We start from the raw sequence: 15,413 nt of genomic DNA, 5'->3' as shown, positions 1-15,413 counted from the left end.
CAGCATCTCCACACACTTATCTGATATTCCCACTCTTGATTTACATAAGTACTTCTATCCCTTTTATTTTCTTTTTATTATTAATTATTCGAAATCCATAAACCAATTTTAATCCGCCTAACTGAGATTTACAAGGTGACCATAGCTTGCTTCATACCAACAATCTCTGTGGGATCGACCCTTACTCGCGTAAGGTTTATTACTTGGACGACCCAGTACACTTGCTGGTTAGTTGAACGGAGTTGTGTCCACTCGTGCCAATTTCAAATTCCATAATTTTACAAGGAGTGCAACTTAAAGAATAAGGATCACAATTTCGTCCACCACTGAGCAAGCAATGGTTATTCTGTTGGACTTAGTCAGGCAAATAGTAAAAGAGAGTTGTTGTTGTTGTAACATATAAACAATAAACAAGAGAAATAAAGAAAGCAATAAATAGTTCAAAGTGAAAATAACGTGGGAAAACAGTTAAGGTCTAGGAGATGTTAATCTTTCCGGATTAAAATATCTTACCAACTATTTTAACAATGAATGATTCATTATATGGCAAATCACAAGTGATTAAACCCTAATCTCTTAGTGATTTAATCTCTTCTAATCTTCATCAAACGCCACTCTCGTGGTCACTCAATTCAGATCAGAGGGTGAAGTTTAGAAAACTAGTTTAACGGCACAAAAACCATAATTACCCAAAGCTAACAGGATTATATGTCACATATCCCAATTAGTTCATGTAATTAGCAATTTAGGAGGAGTGTTTTCAAGCTGTATTTCAAGCGAGATAACTATCTCGAGAATTGATAGATGAGAATAATGCCAATTCAGAAAACTAGATAAAGTAATTCCGTTGTGAGTATAGTCCAAACCGGCAATGGATCCTCTCAATCAAAATTCAATTCAAGATAATGTCACAATTCAAACCAATTTAACCAAGAGTATATAGACTCTCGGGTCGTCTTTCCTAGGAACTAATGCCAACAAGTGCACAATTTTGGTTGCAAGAACAAAGGGGGTTTTCAATGAGAAGGGAGCAAACAAATAAAGAGATAAAAGAACAAGACAAAATTGCAATTAATAAAGCAATAAAAGAACAAAAGAACTATGTATGTAATATAAACAAGTAAGGCTATAAAGCGATGAAAAGATGATTCAAAACATAAATGAAACCTTGACTTGGGATGAGTCATGGAATCCCTTCCTTGCCATAACCACAACTATGATCATTATGATGGATTAATCTCACTAAGTCAACCCTCACATCGGAGACTAAGTCAAGTGAGCATAATTGTTATCAACCCACAAGTCCTAGCTAACTTACTAATTACCTTAGTAAAAAGCTAGCGTTAGTGGAAACAATAACAACTAACAACCCAAGAATTATCACTAAATGTTGGACATTATGGCTTTAGTAATCCATAAACTCATTTTCCCCAAGATAAGGGGTGGAAATTACCCCATAATCAAAATTGCCATTTCATCAAACACATAGAGGGCATAAACATAAAACATGGCAAAATTGGAAAAATGATGAAAGCTATGAACCATAAATGATCAAAATCAATAAAAGCAACTCAAACAAACATATAAAAGCCATCAAACATCAAATTAAACAATTAGAAATCCAAAATTGCAAAGCAAAGTAAATATTGACAAAGAAAATTAAAGTGTAAGGAAGTGTAGAACAAGTCGTGTAATTGAAAGAGAAATTAAAGAAATACTTACAATGAAATAGCAAAATCCAAAAGCAAAACTTGAAGTATGAAATGTTACAAACCCTAATTAAAACCCTAAGAAAGAATTTCCTAAAACTACACTACTCCTACTCCTACTATGTAAAACTATGAAAAATTATGTCTAAGTCCTAATGCTTTCAAATTTTGAATTCCCCTTCATATAGCATCCAAATTCAGCCTTCAAGCCTTCCAAAATGGGCCAAGAGGCCTCAGAATTCGTGAAGCACGTGTTTCATTAATAAAATCATGTGCAAGGACCTGTGCGGACGCACAGATGTGTGCGTCCGCACAGATGTGTACGTCCATGGTGCACGAAATTGTGATCACTACAACTCAAATAATCCCCGGTAATGAATCCAAAAAGTTGGTGCTCAATACCATGGCATAAACACAACTTCGCACAACTAACCAGCAAGTGTACTGGGTCGTCCAAGTAATAAACCTTACGCGAGTAAGGGTCGATCCCACAGAGATTGTTGGTATGAAGCAAGCTATGGTCAACTTGTAAATCTTAGTCAGGCAAACTCAAATGGTTATGAATGATGAATAAAACATAAAGATAAAGATAGAGATACTTATGTATTTCATTGGTGGGAATTTCAGATAAGCGTATGAAGATGCTGTGTTCCTTCCGTCTCTCTGCTTCCCTACTGTCTTCATCCAATCCTTCTTACTCCTTTCCATGGCAAGCTGTATGCAAGGGTTTCACCGTTGTCAGTGGCTACCTCCCATCCTCTCAGTGAAAATGTTCAATGCACCCTATCACGGCACGGCTATTCATCTGTCGGTTCTCAATCAGGTTGGAATAGAATCCAGTGATTCTTTTGCGTCTGTCACTAACGCCCAGCCTTCAGGAGTTTGAAGCTCGTCACAGTCATTCAATCATTGAATCCTACTCAGAATACCACAGACAAGGTTTAGACCTTCCGGATTCTCTTGAATGCCGCCATCAATTCTAGCTTATACCACGAAGATTCCGGTTAAAGAATCCAAGAGATATCCACTCAATCTAAGGTAGAACGGAGGTGGTTGTCAGGCACACGTTCATATGTGAGAAAGATGACGAGTGTCACGGATCATCACATTCATCAAGTTGAAGAACAAGTGATATCTTAGAACAAGAACAAGCGGAATTGAATAGAAGAACAATAGTAATTGCATTAATACTCGAGGTACAGCAGAGCTCCACACCTTAATCTATGGTGTGTAGAAACTCCACCGTTGAAAATACATAAGAACAAGGTCTAGGCATGGCCATGAGGCCAGCCCCCATGATCTAAGAATACAACGATCTAAAGATACCAAGATGATCTAGAGATCTAAAGTGATCAAAAGATGAAAATACAATAGTAAAAGGTCCTATTTATAAAGAACTAGTAGCCTAGGGTTTACAGAGATGAGTAAATGACATAAAAATCCACTTCCGGGCCCACTTAGTGTGTGCTTGGGCTGAGTATTGAAGCATTTTCGTGTAGAGACTCTTCTTGGAGTTAAATGCCAGCTTTTATGCCAGTTTGGGCGTTTAACTCCCATCCTTGTGCCAGTTTCGGCGTTTAACGCTGGGAATTCTGATGGTGACTTTGAACGCCGATTTGGGCCATCAAATCTTGGGCAAAGTATGGACTATCATATATTGCTGGAAAGCCCAGGATGTTTACTTTCCAACGCCATTGAGAGCGCGCCAATTGGGCTTCTGTAGCTCCAGAAAATCCACTTCGAGTGCAGGGAGGTCAGAATCCAACAGCATCTGCAGTCCTTTTTAGTCTCTGAATCAGATTTTTGCTCAGGTCCCTCAATTTCAGCCAGAAAATACCTGAAATCACAGAAAAACACACAAACTCATAGTAAAGTCCAGAAAAGTGAATTTTAACTAAAAACTAATAAAAATATACTAAAAACTAACTAGAACATACTAAAAACATACTAAAAATAATGCCAAAAAGCGTACAAATTATCCGCTCATCAGTCCACACACTTGGCTAAAAATCCTCCTGTGCGTATGCACAGGTACTTGTGTGCATGCACACGTCGCTGTGTGTGCTTTTCCTTGTTTTCTTCATGTATTCTCCCTTGTACATGCTTTCCTCCACTTTTGGCCATCCATTCTTGCCTTTAAGGCCTGAAATCACTCAACAAACATGTCATGGTATCAAATGGAATAAAAGTGGAATTAGATTGCTCATTTCAAGCACAAAATTGCATGTTTTCACATTTAGGATCAAATTAGGGACCAAACACAAAAGTATGCTATTTGGGTGCTTAAGTGTAGCTTTATGTGATGAAATCCACTCAAATCAAGCCAAAATATCTCATCAAATATGGACTCATCAATTCCCCCACACAAGCTGTGCCATCGCTCCCATCAGAGGGGATGCGAGTTGGCGTGCGGACGCACACGTCTGTGTGGACACACAAAGAGCACAAGAAGGGGGACGTGTGCATACCCACAGAGCAAGGAGGTTTGTGCGCCGCACAGATGTCCTATTTTCCAAAAAAAATTTCTTCAAATTCTAGGGCCTCCACCTTATCTCAACACATTTTTCAACCCCAAACATTCAAAATCCATCAAATCATGATCCATATGGAACTTAACCTACCAAACTCAAAAATTAAACTAACCTAAGCTAACCAAAACAAGTAAACATGCAAGAAACTAAAATTAAAACAAGTAAAGGATAGGAACAATGTTACCATGGTGGGGTGTCTCCCACCTAGCACTTTGGTTTATAGTCCTTAAGTTGGACTTGTTGAGGAGACTCTTGCTAGGGTGGCTTGTGTTTCCACTCCTCCTTGAATCTCCATCCAAGCTTCGTCTTTAAGACTCCACCGGGATCCCATATTCTAGTTTTCCATTCTCCTTCTTGTTGATCTACATGCTTCAAGCTGGATGGATAAGATCCTAATTGGCCTTTGTAACAACCCAACATTCTCCGGAAACCACTCAATTGTGCTTCACACCATGCTTGAGCTCTAACTCTTGAATTTATTTTTTTGAAGAGCCTTGGATTCTCTTGGCAACCAATACTCCTTCTTCCACTATGTACCAACCCAAGAAGGACCTTGAGTTGATAGTCCATCTCCAAGGTAGCATATTGATGGGGGCCAATGAAGCTCATAGATGAAATTGCCACCCACTCAATGTGCTCTTGGACCGGAATTGCTTCCTCACCAACTTCCTCTTCCTCATCACTCAAATCATAACAAAGAGGTTATGAAAAGTCTACCTCCATGTCTCCCTCAAGCTCAATGGGAAGAGGTTCATAAGGGTCATTAAGGGGATTGACTAAGGAGGACAAAAAATCATCAATGATGGAATCCTCATCTTGATCAATCTCCCTCAACTCCCTCTTGCTCTCCTCTGGTTCACATACTTCACTTTCTTCCTCTTGTTGCACTTCAAGCTCTAACCATTGTTCTTTCCCGTGTGACTCCATGCTTTCCTTTTCACCACACTCTTTAGTAGATTCTTCACATTCTTCAAGAAAAATGCCTTGATCGGATGAGCGAATGAGGATTAAGCGGGTAACCGCTTCGCCTATGGTAGCCATGAAGTGCCCTTGTGTCCTTCGGAATCCTTCTTGCTCTTGGAGAAAGACTTGAAGGTCTTGATGGTCTTGGGTCAAGGTTGGGAAAGCTTCACATTGGGTTAAAAGAGAAGGTTCATAATTTGGAAGGAAGGTTGCATATATGGGAGGTGAGTCATGTTGGTAGGTATCTTGAGGTGGTGTGTAAGGAGGTGGATGTTGGTATTGGTATGGTGTTTGAAAATGTGGTGATTGAGGGTTATGTTGGGAGTATGGGTCATAGGTATATGGTGGTGGAGGGGTATAGTAATAGTGGAATCCACCATATCCTAGGTTTGGGTATGCATATTGGGGAGGGTCTTGCTCATTGTGGTGTGGAGGCAGTTGCTCTTCCCAAAATTGATGTCTCCATCCCATGATGCAATCCAAAGTTAAAGTTATCAAACCCTACAAAAAGATCACAACCAAACTCCAAACCAAGAATGTGGTAACTCATAGAGAAAATAGAAAACAAAAAAAAAACAAAAGACATCAATTAACAAAAGAAGCAAAAATCCTAATTAATAACAAAAACAAGCAAAAAACCCAAAAGGTATCTATTTACACTATGGACATATTTACAACAACCAAAATATAGCACTCATGACGCTAGCTCCCCGGCAACGGCGCCAAAATTTTGATAGATGAGAATTATGCCAATTCGGAAAACTAGATAAAGTAATTCCGTTGTGAGTATAGTCCAAACTGGCAATGGATCCTCTCAATCAAAATTCAATTGAAGATAATGTCACAATTCAAACCAATTTAACCAAGAGTATATAGACTCCCGGGTCGTCTTCCCTAGGAACTAATGCCAACAAGTGTACAATTTTGGTTGCAAGAACAAAAGTGGGTTTCAATGAGAAGGGAGCAAACAAATAAAGAGATAAAAGAACAAGACAAAATTGCAATTAATAAAGCAATAAAAGAACAAAAGAACTATGTATGTAATATAAACAAGTAAAGCTATAAAGCGATGAAAAGAAGATTCAAAATATAAATGAAACCTTGACTTGGGATGAGTCATGGAATCCCTTCCTTGCCATAACCACAACTATGATAATTATGATGGATTAATCTCACTAAGTCAACCCTCACATCAGAGAGTAAGTCAAGTGAGCATAATTGTTATCAACCCACAAGTCCTAGCTAACTTACTAATTACCTTAGTAAAAAGCTAGCGTTAGTGGAAACAATAACAACTAACAACCTAAGAATTATCACTAAATGTTGGACATTTTGGCTCTAGTAATCCATAAACTCATTTTCCCCAAGTCAAGTGGTGGAAATTACCCCATAATCAAAATTGGCATTTCATCAAACACATAGAGAGCATAAACATAAAACATGGCAAAATTAGGAAAATGATGAAAGCTATGAACCATAAGTGATCAAAATCAATAAAAGCAACTCAAACAAACATATAAAAGCCATCAAACATCAAATTAAACAACTAGAAATCCAAAATTGCAAAGCAAAGTAAATATTGACAAAGAAAATTAAAGTGTAAGGAAGTGTAGAACAAGTCGTGTAATTGAAAGAGAAATTAAAGAAATACTTACAATGAAATAGCAAAATCCAAAAGCAAAACTTGAAGTATGAAATGCTACAAACTCTAATTAAAACCCTAAGAGAGAATTTCCTAAAACTACACTACTCCTACTCCTACTATGTAAAACTATGAAAAATTATGTCTAAGTCCTAGTGCCTTCAAATGTGTTGAATTCCCCTTCATATAGCATCCAAATTCAGCCTTCAAGCCTTCCAAAATGGGCCAAGAGGCCTTAGAATTCGCGAAGCACGTGTTTCATTAATAAAATCATGTGCAGGGACCTGTGCGGACGCATAAATGCGTGCGTCCGCACACTTGGCTGAAAATCCTCCTGTGCGTACACACAGGTACTTGTGCGCACGCACACGTCGCTATGTGTGCTTTTCCTTGTTTTCTTCATGTATTCTCTCTTGTACACGCTTTCCTCCACTTTTGGCCATCCATTCTTGCCTTTAAGGCCTGAAATCACTCAACAAACATGTCATGGCATCAAATGGAATAAAAGTGGAATTAAATTGCTCATTTCAAGCACAAAATTGCATGTTTTCACATTTAGGATCAAATTAGGGACCAAACACAAAAGTATGCTATTTGGGTGCTTAAGTATAGGTTTATGTGATGAAATCCACTCAAATTAAGCCAAAATATCTCATCAAATATGGACTCATCAAGAATCACAAGAACTCATGTAGAAAAAGGTCATACTCTCGTTCCACCCAGTTCATAAGATTAAGAACGAAAACAACACCTTAGAATTGAATCAAATATAAATTAAAAATAGAAAAATAATAGTTCTAATCCATAGAAATAAACATAGCTCCTAACCTTAAGCATGAGATTTAGTTGCTCATAACTTACAAAGAAAACAGGGTTCTGGAAAGTGCAGAAGGAAGAAGATTCTAAACCTAATTGATCTTTTCCTTTAAATACTAACCTAATAATAAATGCTAGACCTAAAAGATATTATTTATAAATAAAAATTACAAAAAAAAATAAACTAAGAAATTCTAAATCCACTTGGAGGCCCAAAGATGTGTGAAATGGGCTGCTACTGGCGTTCAACTTCAAGAAAGGACATTGAATAAGTGAGCTATAATAAAATAATGGCCTCAATCACATAAATGCATAGATATACACTAATAATGGACATATAGAATGGAACAGACCAAAGATTGCAATCATAGAGAAGAAAACACACAAGAATCAAAATCATGGTTAAGTGATGTAACCATGCAATTAGACTAAAAACCTCACAAGTTGTGTGTTCTTAGCTCAAAAATTATATTTCAAACTATATACATCATGCAAGTTTCAATGAAAAATTTCAATCCAATTCAATTTGAATCTTAATGCCTTTTTAAGAAAAAGAAGAATTTCTTGAAAATTTTATTAAATTGACTAACATTTATTCTTTTATATATATAATATGATATGATGTGATTGTGAAAAATAAAAATCCTTAGTTTATTTTCCATTTTCAATCAACTCAATTTCTCATATGTATCGGAATAAACTAATTTCAATTACATATTCCAATCATAACTAATCAACTACAATAAACTAAGCTATATCTATATACTACCAATATAAAAAGATGCAAACTATACTAAAAGTCTAAAATATATACAAGCAAAAGTATAAAGTGCGATAAACTAAAGAGTATTCAAAACAACCAATATGTACAAAAATCCAAAAGTATACTAAAATAAAGATGTAAGTGCTGAAAATAAAATAAAATAAGAGTGTCTAGAGTGGAATGATTCACCCAAAATAACTCTGCCGAGGCAAGGCGGCCTCCCCACACTTAAATATTAGCATCGTCCTCGATGCTCCTCAAATCAAGCTGGGTGAGAAGGGTCATCGCCATCAGCTCTACCGTCTGCTACAGGTGCCTGTGGCTCTGCCAGCTCCTCATGCTGGACCTCCTCCTTCTCAGACTGATCAGATGGAGTGTAGGACTGAAATGGAATGTCAGTGCCTTTAGAAGTAATGATCCACCTCAAGTGTGCATAATGTCGCTTGTTGCGACATTCTATATGGTCCATACGCTTGTAGAGGCGCTGTACAAGATGGTAGATCGGCTGTGAAGTAGATGATGGTGGTGCTGATCTCAGAGGCGCTGAAGGTCCTACTACTGCTGAAGATGTGGTCGCCTCTGTAGGGGTAGTCATCGGTGCTCTGTGACCTCGAAGTCCGAACCAGTTGTCGTGCAGAATAACTTTCTTTTTACCGGCAATTGTCGGTGTCTCATCTACCGACACCCAGGGTACTTCAGCCTGGTGAGACATCTGAGTGATCAAATATGGGAATGCTAAGGTGCCTCTACATGTACTCAGGACATGTATCTTCTGATGAGTCTTGGAAGGTATAACTCCTTCCCTTCCAAGACACACCAAATAAGAACAACCATATCTATTGGCACCTCTGACTCATGAGTGCTAGGCATGACGTAGTTACTCAGGATCTGTTGCCACACCATATCCTCAATGGACAGATCATCAACCTTGATGCCCCGTGGAGATGGCTTCGACGTTCCAAACACCCACTGAACATCAGGATGAATAACAATGGTATGGAGTACTGCATCCCGGTCAAAATCCATAAGCTTAATTGCCTCCTCAGCCTTATGAATATCATCTTTATCACTAGTTTTCGGTTGAAAGTGGAGGATATCTTCAATTGCCTCCTCTGTGACCAAAATCTGCTTGCCTCAGAGCTGAACCGCATCTAGAGTTGCCCGGTAATAGTTACAATAGAATTTTTGGACCCAAGATAAGTTCACTCGCACCAATTCTCTGTCCAAAGAATACCCAACCACGCTGCTCAATTCAACGCTCAGTAAACTGCGTCATGTCGGTTGGTACCACAAGTTTCCTCTTTTCGTGGAGGTTTCGCTTCTGCAGAAATTGTAGAAATTTCAATTCACAATAGAGGTTGGCAAACTTTACTGGGCAAAGGAAGGCGTAGCTTGATCATCCTTCTCCTTTACGGTAAGTTTCTTTTCAGATAAAGACTCATCCGTGATGAGCAGATATTTTATACGCTTTTTGGCATCATTTTCATAAAGTTTTTAGCATGTTTTGTTTAATTTTTATTATGTTTTCATAGGTTTTAGTGTAAAAATCACATTTTTGGATTTTACTATGAGTTTTTGTGTTTTATGGTAATTTTAGATATTTTCTGGCTAAAATATGAGAGTTTTAACAAAGTCTGATTCAGAGGCAAGGAAAGGGTAGCAGATGTTGTCAGGATCTGACCTCCGTGCACTCAAGGAAGTATTTCTGGAGCTATAGATATCCAAATGGAGCATTCTCAATGGCTATGGAAAGCTAACATCCAAGGATTTCCAGAAATATATAATACTCCATACTTGTCTTTGAAGATGAAGGCCCAAAACTGACGTTCAACGCCAGGTATCTACCCCCTTCCTTGCGTTGGACGCCCAAAAGGGAGTAGCTGGCATCCAACGCCCACAAAGGTGTCCCAAGCAGGCGTTCAACACCCAAGGAGCATCCTAGCATGTGGGAGACCTAAAGCTTAGCCCAAACACTCACCAAGTGTGCCCCGAAAAAGAATTTTTTCACTACAAGCCTAAGCCTATCATATTTTTGTAATCCTTAGTTATTAAATTAGTATATATAGACAATAGTTCACCCTTGTTAGAGAATCTTGCCTACTTTGACATTTCATTTTGTATTTCTTCTATTAGAATGAGTGACTAAACCTCCTAGGTTAAGGTTAGGAGCTCTGTTGAGTTTTATGGATTAATAAAAGTACTACTGTTCTATTTCAATTCGTGTTTGATTCTCTCCTAAGATGTATCTTTTTTCTTCAACCTTATAAATGAGTTGAACCATTAAAAGTTATCTCTATTCTACATGGGTTCAGCAAGCGTCTTTCATCGGATATCAATGAACCACTAGCTTGAGGATACGGCTCTTAGACAACTAATCCACGACTTCATTGGGGACTTCTCGAGACATCAGTTCAACTGAGGTATGGGGATATTAGGGTCTTTGTGGTAAAGGCTAGAATCAAGGTGCAGCATTCTCTGATTCAGAAGATTCAACCTTGTTTGTGGCGTTTTGAGTAGGATCGCCAAGGGAATGAACTGTAGGAGCTTCACCCTCATTCAGACTGGATGCGCACTAAACCTGGTGTTCAGCCTAGAGGAAGATTGGCGACCGCTCAAACCGGCGTTGATCACATATAGCCTACTATAGAAGAAATCGTTCACAGTTGGAGTAGACAGTAAGAAAGGATTGATCCAGAAGAACTAAGAATCTCTGAAGCCTTAACCATCTTCTTATCATTGAATTCACAATTATTAAGTAACGTTATCTTTATTTTACTTTTATGCGTTTAAACAACTACACAACTTTTCTATCCGCCTGACTAAGATTTACAAGACAACCACTGTTTGATCCAAGCCAACAATCCTCGTGAGATAGACCCTGACTCAACTCATGTATTACTTGGACGGCACAGTGCACTTGCTGGTTCAGTTGTACATAGTACGAGAATCTGTGCACCAAGTTTTTGACACCGTTGCTGAGGATTGTTCGTGTTTGAATGGTGCACGAAATTATGATTCATATGTTATTGCATTTTGTAAAATTCATTGCTTTTTCTTTCCCTGGCAATGGCGCCAAAAACTGGTGCCAATACCATGGTTCACAACTTCGCACAACTAACTAGCAAGTGCACTGGGTCGTCCAAGTAATAAACCTTACGTGAGTAAGGGTCGATCCCACAGAGATTGTTGGTATGAAGCAAGCTATGGTCATCTTGTAAATCCCAGTCAGGCGGATTTAACCAATTGATTATGGATTTTCTTAAATAAATAATAAATAATAAACATAAAATAAAGATAGAGTTACTCATGTATTTCCATGGTGGGGATTTCAGATAGGCGTATGGAGATGCTGTGCTCCTCCTGAATCTCTGCTTTCCTACTGCTTTTATCCAAGTTTATCACTCCCTTCTATGGCAAGCTGTATGTAGGGCATCACCGTTGTCAATGGCTACATCCCATCCTTTCAGTGAAAAAGGTCCAAATGCTCTGTCACAGCACGGCTAATCATCTGTCGGTTCTTAATCAGGTTGGAGTAGAATCCCTTGATTCTTTTGCGTCTGTCACTAACGCCCAGCCTTCAGGATTTTGAAGCTCGTCACAGTCATTCAATCCCAGAATCCTACTCAGAATACTACAGACAAGGTTAGACTTTCTGGATTCCCATGAATGCTGCCATCAATTCTAGCTTATACCACGAAGAATCTGATTAAGGAATCCAAGAGATATGCGCCCGGTCTAAAGTAGAACGGAAGTGGTTGTCAGTCACGCGCGTTCATAGGTGAGAATGATGATGAGTGACACGGATCATAACATTCATCAAGTTGAAGTGCAACGAATATCTTAGAATAGGAAGAAAGAGAATTGAATAGAAAATAGTAGTAATTGCATTGAAACTTGAGGTACAGCAGAGCTCCACACCCTTAATCTATGGTATGTAGAAACTCCACCGTTGAAAATACATAAGTGAAAGGTTCAGGCATGGCCGAATGGCCAGCCCCCCAAAACGTGATCAATATTCTCCTCAGATGAAAAATAAAATAAAACTGAGACCAAAGATATCTAGTACAATAGTAAAAGTTCCTATATATACTAGACTAGCTATTAGGGTTTACAGAAGTAAGTAATTGATGCATAGATCCACTTCCAGGGCCCACTTGGTGTATGTTTGGGCTGAGCTTAGTCTATCCACGAGCTGAGGCTTTTATTAGAGTTGAACGCCAAGTTATAGCGTGTTTCTGGCGTTCAACTCTGGGTCGTGACGTGTTTCTGGCGTTTGACTCTAGACAGCAACATGGAACTGGCGTTGAGCACCAGTTTACGTCGTCAATTCCCGAATAAACTATGAACTATTATATATTATTGGAAAGCTCTGGATGTCTACTTTCCAACGCCATTGAGAGCGTGCCATTTGGAGTTCTGTAGCTCCAGAAAATCCATTTTGAGTGCAGGGAGGTCAGATTCCAACAACATCAGCAGTCCTTTTGTCAGCCTTTTTCAGAGTTTTGCTCAGGTCCCTCAATTTCAGCAAAAAATTATCTGAAATCACAGAAAAACACACAAACTCATAGTAAAGTCCAGAAATGTGAATTTAACATAAAAACTAATGAAAATATCCCTAAAAATAGCTTGAACTTACTAAAAACTTTCCTAAAAATAATGCCAAAAAGCGTATAAATTATCCACTCATCACAACACCAAACTTAAATTGTTGCTTGTCCCCAAGCAACTGAAAATCAATTAGGATAAAAAGAAGAGAATATACTATAAATCCCAAAATATCAATGAATATTAATTCTAATTAGATGAGCGGGACTTGTAGCTTTTTGCTTCTGAACAGTTTTGGCATCTCACTTTTTCCTTTGAAGTTTAGAATGATTGGCTTCTCTAGGAACATAGAATTCAGATAGTGTTATTGATTTTCCTAGTTAAGTATGTTGATTCTTGAACACAGCTACTTTTATAAGTCTTGGCCGTGGCCCTAAGCACTTTGTTTTCCAGTATTACCACCGGATACATAAATGTCACAGACACATAACTGGGTGAACCTTTTCAGATTGTGACTCAGCTTTGCTAGAGTCCCCAGTTAGAGGTGTCCAGAGCTCTTAAGCACACTCTTTTTGTTTTGGATCCTTTTTACCCTTGCCTTTTGGTTTTAAGGGCTATTGGCTTTTTCTGCTTGCTTTTCTTTTCCTTTCTATTTTTTTTTTTGCCACTCTTCTCTTTTTTTTCAAGCTTTTGCTTTTTCACTACTTTTTCTTGCTTCAAGAATCAATCTCATGATTTTTCAGATTGTCAATAACATTTTTCTTTGTTCATCATTCTTTCAAGAGCCAACAATTTTAACATTCATAAACAACAAGATCAAAAATATGCACTGTTCAAGCATTCATTCATAAAACAAAAAGTATTGTCACCACATCAATATAATTAAACAAAATTCAAGGATAAATTCAAAACTCATGTACTTCTTGTTCTTTTGTATTAAAAACATTTTTCATTTAAGAGGGGTGAAGGATTAATGGAATTATTCATAGCTTTAAGACATAGTTACTAAATACTAATGATCATGTAATAAAGACACAAACATAGATAAACATAAAAAAATGAAAAGCAGAAAAAAAATTTAAGAACAAGGAATGAGTCCACCTTAGTGAGGGTAGCGCCTTCTTGAAGGACCATTGATGTCCTTGAGCTCTTCTATGTCTCTTCCTTGTCTTTGTTGCTCCTCCCTAGTGATTTTGGTGCTCCTAATAATTATGTGGTGGAAAATGTAACCCTGAGGTATCTCAGGGATTTCTTGATGAGGGAATTCCTCATGTTCTCTTGATGTGCAGTCAAATACTTGCTCCTGCTCATATGAAAAAAAAGGGAACAGAAAATAATAATAGGGATCCTCTTTGTCCAGATATAGAGGTTCCTTTATGTGAGTAGAAAAGAAGAAGAATAGGAAGGAAAAGAGGAAAATTCAAACTCAGAGAGAGGGGGTTTGAATTTTAGGATAAAGAGAAGTGTTTAGTAAATAAATAAAATAAATAGAAAGATATGAGGGGGAAAGAAATTCAAAAATAATTTTGAAAAATGGGTTAGTAATTTCAAAAATTAAAGAGAGAAAATTAGTTAGGTGGTTTTGAAAAAGATAAAAGATAAAACAAACAAATAAATCAATTAGTTAGTTGAAAAAGATTTGAAAATTAATTTTGAAAAGATAAGAAGATAAGAAGTTAGATAAGATATTTTGAAATCAAATTTTTGAAAAAGATATGATATAAAAGATATGACAAAAAGATATGATAAAAATATATGATTTTTGAAAAGATAAGATTGAAAAGATATTTTTGAAAAGATATGATTTTAAAAGATATGGTTTTAAAAAGATATAATTGAAATTAGTTTTGAAAAGGATTTGAATTTTAAAATTACAATTAATGACTTGACTCACAAGAAATCACAAGATATGATTCTAGAACTTAAAGTTTGAATCTTTCTTAACAAGAAAGTAACAAACTTGAAATTTTTGAATCAAAACATTAATTGATGATGTGATTTTCGAAAATATGATATAAAAATAAGAAAAATATTTTGAAAAATTTTTTTGAAATTTTCGAAAATAATAAAAAATGGAAAAGATATGATTTTTGAAAAAGATTTTAAAAAGATAAGATTTTTAAAATTGAAAATTTGACTTCACTTGTAAGAAACAACTAATTTTAAAAATTTTTGACCAAGTCAACCCAAAATTTCGAAAATTTGGAGGGAAATAAGGAAAATATATTTTTTGATTTTTAAATTTTTAATGATGAGAGAGAAAAACATAAAAATGACCCAAAACATGAAAATTTTGGATCAAAACACATGATACATGCAAGAACACTATGAATGTCAAGATGAATACCAAGAACACTTTGAATATCATGATGAACATCAAGAACAAATTTTTGAAAAATTTTGATGCAAAGAAATCATGCAAGACACCAAACTTAGAAATCTTT

Source organism: Arachis hypogaea, chromosome 7 (assembly GCF_003086295.3).
Source record: "Arachis hypogaea cultivar Tifrunner chromosome 7, arahy.Tifrunner.gnm2.J5K5, whole genome shotgun sequence".
NCBI classification, from domain to species: Eukaryota; Viridiplantae; Streptophyta; class Magnoliopsida; order Fabales; family Fabaceae; genus Arachis; species Arachis hypogaea.
Note: the sequence above shows the minus strand (reverse complement) of the source record.